The sequence below is a fragment of the Garra rufa genome, chromosome 1 (assembly GCF_049309525.1).
Source record: "Garra rufa chromosome 1, GarRuf1.0, whole genome shotgun sequence".
Taxonomy (NCBI): domain Eukaryota; kingdom Metazoa; phylum Chordata; class Actinopteri; order Cypriniformes; family Cyprinidae; genus Garra; species Garra rufa.
Window position 1 is genome coordinate 73,110,733 of NC_133361.1, and position 7,158 is coordinate 73,117,890.

Here is a 7,158-nt window from a genome sequence, read left to right on the forward strand (position 1 = left end):
CCCCTGTCCGATAGTTCATGTTGGATGTGCGTGCTCTTGTCTGGTTCGTATGTTGTTATTCGTGGATTTGTATGTCGTCGTTGGATCGTCTTCACTTCACAGGAAACATCACTACACTTGGACACTCTGCCATCCAGTCCTTGCATCAGTCAGCCGAGAGATCTCACCACCACAGAATCACCGTTTCACCTCACCTGGATTCTGTTCACCTTCAGTTACTTCATCTTTCAATAAACATCATAACCTGCACTTGTTTCCCTTTTGCTTATTTACCAATCGTTACAATGTTGGTCCTTTGCTGGTTAATACTGGTCCTTAGCTGGTTTATGCTGGCCATTTGCTGGTTTATGCTTGTCATGTTGCTGGTCAAGCACCAGTATAAACCAGCAAAGGACCAGCATAAACCAGCTAAAACCAGCATCCCAGCACCAAAACATACCTAACCAGCATATGCTGGTTTAACATTCTGTAAAATGGCAAGACGCTTACCTAAAGGGATCTAAAGAAAGGAGGATCATCTGGACCTTTTGAGGAACAAAGGGAACCGTGCACACAACACAGACGTTCTTAAATCTGGTAAAGGAGTGCTGGTGCCCCGTCAACAATCCAGTGCGAAACAAGTTAATGTGAAGGATTACATGAACTGTTTAAACTGCCAAGGGCTGTTCAGAAGAAAAGCACTTTGGACGCTTATGTCAAGGTGCAACTTGGCCAGGAAGTTCCAGGTCACAAAACCAGGTAGATCCAGAGTTCAGACACTATGTGCTTATGCTGAGCCTGTTCCTGAAGGAGTAGCAAAAAAACTGGAAACTGATCAGTGACATGAAGCAAGATGAAGTAACATTTGCTGTTAAAAGTGATGCATGCATCATCAAATGTAGAGAACACCTGTTTAACAAGATTGGCAATGACAAAACCAAGCACGAACACATTAGAACTAAAGTGTGAGGCTGGTAGGCTGTTGATCAGTGCAAGGAAAATGGGAAAGCTGCAGAGTATAAAAGACTTTTTCATACCTGCAACTTCCATCCTGTTATCAAGGCTGTTAAAGAAACATCAGGATTCAGAGATGAAGATGAGGTCTTTGGAATTCCATCTTTGGCGTTAAAACTGGGGCACAACCTAAAAAAAAGTCCGATATTGCAGAATGTGAAGCGATGATCGCAGGAGATGAAAACGACGTAAAAAATGTCAAAATGTTTCAGCACATGTATTCGGCAAAATGGAATGAATTGGTGTCCGCCTCAGCCTTGAAGACGCTTAACGAAGCAAAGTGGAACTCTCCTGAACTTACAGAGGATGTTAAAAAAAATGCACATGTATCTCCGCAATCAAACTGAACTCTACCAAGAAAAGCTCAAACTTGAAAAGTCAGAAGAACTGGACAAATCTTGCCCAAGTAACTCTGTGTGATGTAATTGTGTTTAATCGCAGGAGAGCAGAAGACTTTTCAAAAATGAGGTAGAATTCGTATCTTCTCCGAAACACATCTGATTTACATTCAGATGCCGCTGATGCTTTATCTGAAGTTTAACATTTCCAGCGCGTCGAAATTAGAGGCAAGCGTTACAGAAAGGTGTCAATACTCCTGACCCCAAGTATGCTGGATTCCATGGAGCTACTAGTGAAGAATCTGGAAACTGGATGAAAATCTCTTTTTTCTGTAGTCCAGATCTGGGCCACACAAGAGCCATAATTCTTTGCTGCATTTGGCCCGAGTGTAACTGCTTGTTTGGCCCAGAGCTGGGCCAGATGTACATTGTTATGTGGGTAGCTTCCCAGATGTTTCCCACATAACAACAATGAATGTTTGATTATGTTTTATTAGATCAAGAAGAAGTTAGAGCTTCCTTGTACAAACCCTTCCAAAAGGCAAAGAACCTGAAATGGAGGAAAAAGAGGAGCACTGCTACTGCTCCAGAATGTAAGGGCAGCCTTCCTCATGCTGACCATGTAAAAGAGCCAATTGAATACTTCAGGTGTCTTCTGAGCAGAAACATCATTGAAGAGCAATCTCTACGCCATCAAGTGTGACCCAACCATGCCCTTGAATGTCACCTTTGAAGAGATGGAGCAGTTCCTGGGCATATGCTCTCACATGGCCTGCAAAACTGCAATGCCTTTGGTTTTTTACCAATGTTTATGATACATGATAATACAATATATTTGTTTTCAATAAAATTCAGGATAAAAGAATGGAATAAATAAAAGCTGTTGGAATAAAAGTTGTTGGAAAGTATGTATGAGTTCTGTGTTAAAGCTTCTAATATTGCAACACCAAGACAGATTCATAACAGTGGCACACCCTGCAACTAAGACACCACACAAGACACAAAAGAGAAGTTCATTGTTTTCTTTTCAGTTGCCTCAATCTCAGATGTGGTGAAGAGATATCAGCGTGTCCTCAGACTTGTGCAAAGCGGCTTCAGGATGACCACAGCTTTCAAGAAATGCTGTGAAAGACACAGCAGCAATTGCAGAGATTTACATGGCAGAAAAAAGAGTCCTAGACAATTTCAAGAGTAAATACACTTTTTTGAAACTAGCACTAGAACTTTTTCGGGGAAAATTAGTTGGTGAACTGAAAGATCAATGAAATGAAAAACAACAAACAGCTCATCCTCTTTTCTGCCAAGAAAGATTGAATATAAGTAACAAGATGTCAACTAGAATGTTGGAAATGTTGGTGTAGTGTTGAAGTTGCTTGACATGGTGCTGTCAGTGCAGCATGTTTATTTTATTATTTTTATTATTTGTGGCGATATGGATACAAATCCATAGCGGCTTTTGTACCTTGCCTGCGGATTGGAACGGAATGGTATATTGGTTAGCCACCCAGAAGCTGCCTGCTTCACACAGCCGATCCACACACACATTCCGGGTTTTCGGGAATTGATAAAAAAGTATTGATTTGACTTAGTAAAATTTTGGATTCTTTGCCTTGTCTGGCGCCCGAACAATGCAATCAAGTACAACCTTTAGTTGACTTGAAATTTAACTTTGGGGGCTGCCACCCTTACAAAATTTCCATCCCTACAGTATCTCATTCTTTGAAACCACAATAATGGGAAAGACTAAAGATGCTAGACAACTGTTGAGGAACAGATGTAGGTCTGCTGTGTATATCTTGCTAACTGGGTTGATTACTGGTTGTACTCCTCTTGTGTTGTTTATTTTCTGAACCTGTTCCTCCCGAACTTTAATAAAACATAATATGACTGAATAAAGCTTATTTGGTCTTCACTATTGAAATAAGAAAGGCAGTTTCAGTTTCTGTTTTCTTTCAGAGTACATGATGAAACATTCCTTGTTTTTCTTGTCAGTAGTCTCTTGTGTCTTAATTAACATGGATCTCTTGGGGTTCAGTTAAGAAACCGATAGATGTGCGCAAATTGGCTGTGTCCAAAATGGCATTCTTCCCTACTATATAGTAGGCGAGCAAATAAGTTTGTCTGAATCCTCAGTTTTCATAAAAGAGTAGACAAAGATTCCCTGGTTGGTGCACTAATTCTCGCCAGATTCGGACGTACAGTTGTGTTCAAAATAATAGCAGTGTGTTCAAAAAGTTAATAATTATAATAACTTTTATTTAAATACACACAAATGCATTTGGAACACTGCACATTTGATTCTGAATAAAAACATAAAGAAAAGATTTATCAAATTTGACCATATGTCCTCTTTTCCCTGAAAAATTTGAAAAAATACGTATTCAGCTTTTGCTTTCTACAGTTGCCAGTCATTGTGTGTGTTTTTGTATTACAGCTTTGTGCAGGACTGTTTTCTTAATCCCGCTCCTGCAAACATTCTAATATTGAATATAATTTTCGCACATCAGTCGCTATCAATATGCAGAGTATTTAAATTACTTTGGATGCTGTTTGTGTTGAATCCCCATTTTTCCCCCCACGGAATTGGGCTTATTTTAACCTTTTGCCGCCGGTTGATTTTCTCCCAAGGGTTAAAAGTTTGAAATATTGCATAAATTCCATTTCACTGCAGTGCTTGTATTGAAACGTTTAGCATTCTACCTGTGATAAAACTGTGGTAGATATTAGTTTTGTGAAGGAAGGACACTGTGTTAGGAAGCTTTTTAGCTGTGTTTCTTATCAATCTGCATAACGGTGACTGTAAAATATGTAGTTCTGGTATGGAAATTATATATTTTGATACCAAAACTAGGACCCCCTCCCCCAAATTAATATACTTAATTTGCATTTTAATGCCTACTTAACTGTTATACTGTAAGAAAAAGAGTATAAACCATAAACATTGGCCCTGTGTTCAAATCATATCTCTTGAATTGCTGAAAGTGCAAAGATGCTAAGAAGTATAGTCTATTTGTGATTGTGCTGTAAAAGCCACATACATCTTAATGAAGATTACTAAATGTTTAACAACTGACAGAAAAGCATTACGTACTTGCTCATTTTTTATTACGTAAAAGCTTGCTAATTTACGTTTGAAAATGATGAAAATTAACCTTTTTTTTCTTTTCAAACTTTTCTGTTTCACAGCATGTTTCATCAAGACCACAGCCGTCAAATCTGCCAAAACAGAAGGTTTGATTGATTTTGATTATTTTCTGATGATCAGTTTTTCTGCAACATATTTTATACTTCACTATCAAGACAATAAGATATTTTACATAATAATTTAATATTTATCCGTTTAACAATGTAGAATAAAATATTTGATCAAACAGCAGTCAGTAAAAATTACTCACAGGGCTTTTCTGCAGCATCTCACAGCTGGAACGAGTCTCTTGTAGTTTGAAGAAGAAGTGAATCTCTTTGGGTTGAACTCATCCAGCACCTTCTCTGACATCAGCAGTATGTAGGTCAGCACTGTGCACATTGAAGATGAGAGCTCTCTTCCTGGATGTTCCTCTGAACTGATGTAACTCTGGATTTTCTCATATAATGAATGATCCTTGAGCTCAAGTAAGCAGTAGAATGGGTTGACTAAAGCTTCATCTGAGATATAGAACCTGTCTTGTTTTTGGTAAGGATAAAAATCTGTCTTGTTTTATTGGATTCAGTAAAACGTTGTTACAAATCCAAAATATGCTAACAGACCATTTCTCCAAAGGTGATTTATCTTGTTTTGAATAAATAAACTGTAAATGATCATATGACTGATAAATTATGAAAACGTTTTTTACGTCATTTTAAGGAAAAAAAGTTACATTATTTAAAGTTATACATGATATATGTCAGTTTAATGAAATTATATGTTGAATTGACTTACACAACTATGTTGATTGTTCTTAAAAATATAAGGCAGCAACGTTTTTTACGATGTAGTTTTAAATATAATAGGCGTTTACTCTTTTATTGTCCACCAGCATCTAAACACCAGACATGTTAACACAGTTCTGTGTTTAAATATAATGAGAAGTCATTTAAAATATAGATATAGGCATTTTTATAAACTTTGTTTATATATTTTAGTAATGATTGGATTTAAAGTCCCCCTGTAGTGAAAATCAAGTATATGATGTATATTTGTCTCTGTTGTGATTTTAATATGCTTTAAGACAAACCACATGCCAATCCATTAATCAACACCATTGCTTGGTATTTTCTCCCCTTAAAACGGTGGTTTCCCAAAGGTTGTCTCAGAAACTTGTTTTGTGATTCATTTGCATATTCATAGATCAGCATATACTGCCCTCCAAAGACAAAGTGCAGTAACTACGCCAACACTGAAACTGAGAAAAATCCCTATAAAGTTTTTACGCCAGCTAGTCAAACATGTTGAAACTCACGTTTCTCTGAAACGGGACACAATTGAACCAGGAGACTTTGCCACAAGACAAAACAGTTGTTACAAAGCCTTAACTCAATTTTGACCAAATGTGTAGTTACTGCGCTTTGCCTTTGTATGGCAGAATAGTAAATGAAACAAAGGGGGTAGAGTTACATTCAAGCTGTTTTGAGGCATGAGAAAAAACATTTAAATGTGTAATTTTGATGATTAAAGATTAGTTTTAGGGGATACAATTATTGACTACAATGGGGCATTTTGCAATACATCAGTTCAAAAGGTTCAAGGCATAGTTCATAATTTACTCACTCTCATGCTCTTTTAAACCGGTATGACTTGATATGTCTCTCCCACTCTATCAGATGTGAGGATTGTTCTCCTTGGTAAAACTGGAGCGGGAAAGAGTTGACACCATCCTGGGTCAAGTGCGTTTTCATACAAAATTTTCAGCAGAATCAGGTGCTAACACCTGTGAGAGGAAAGATATAGTGAGGGATGGAAGAAGAATCTCAGTCATTGACACTCCAGGACTATTTGATCCGAATAAATCAGAAGAAGACACAAAGGTTGAAATAGCGAGATGTGTCTCCATGTCTGCTCCTGGTCCTCATGTGTGTGGCTTTGAAATTCACAGTCGAAGAGAGTAATGCAGTGAACTGCATTCAGGAGAACTTTGGAGAAGAAGCTACTCGTTACACTATCGTTCTGTTCACTCACGCTGATGAATTAGAAGATCAATCATTAGATGAGTATATCAGAGAAAATATTCATATCCAAAGACTTGTTAATAACTGTGGTGGAAGATTTCACTCATATAACAATCAGGGCATATGGAACAGAAATCAGGTCACTGAACTGATGAAAAAGATTGAGGAGATGGTGAGAAACAATACTTATGAAATGCATAAACATAAGGCACTAGCACTAAGCTTAATACTACCAAATGGAGGAGGAGGAGGAGGCAACGGAGACGACGACGGTCACAAAGGAGGACTGCATTACACCACACAGATGTATAAACAAGCCCAGCAAAAAAAAGGGAAGGTTGAAAGGGAAGCTTTTCAACAAAAAGAGACAGACTTTATAAAAGTAGCACTAGTTGTAGGAGGACTAACACTAGTAGTAGCAGGACCAGCAGTAGCATTTAAAATTTTATCAGGAGCAATGGCTTTTTTGTAAACCGTAACAGCAGCAGCAAGTTTGAAATCTGTTAAATGTTTTTCTTTTTCAAGTTAAAAGATTACACTGTACACTCATCTTCTCACCACATGAACACTAAGCATTTCTAACAAAAAATAACCCTGGTGAAAAAACCAGCTAAAACCAGCCTAGGCTGGTTGCCTGGTTTTAACTGGTCATAGCTCGGCGGCAGGCTGGTTTTAGCGGGGT

The 7,158-nt window shown here is 37.9% G+C and overlaps 1 pseudogene; it reads left to right on the plus strand.

The window, feature by feature from the left end:
- LOC141319798 (GTPase IMAP family member 9-like) overlaps positions 1–6,948 on the plus strand; it is a 33,957-nt pseudogene extending 27,009 nt beyond the window's left edge.
- The last annotated feature ends 210 nt before the right edge of the window (positions 6,949–7,158 follow it).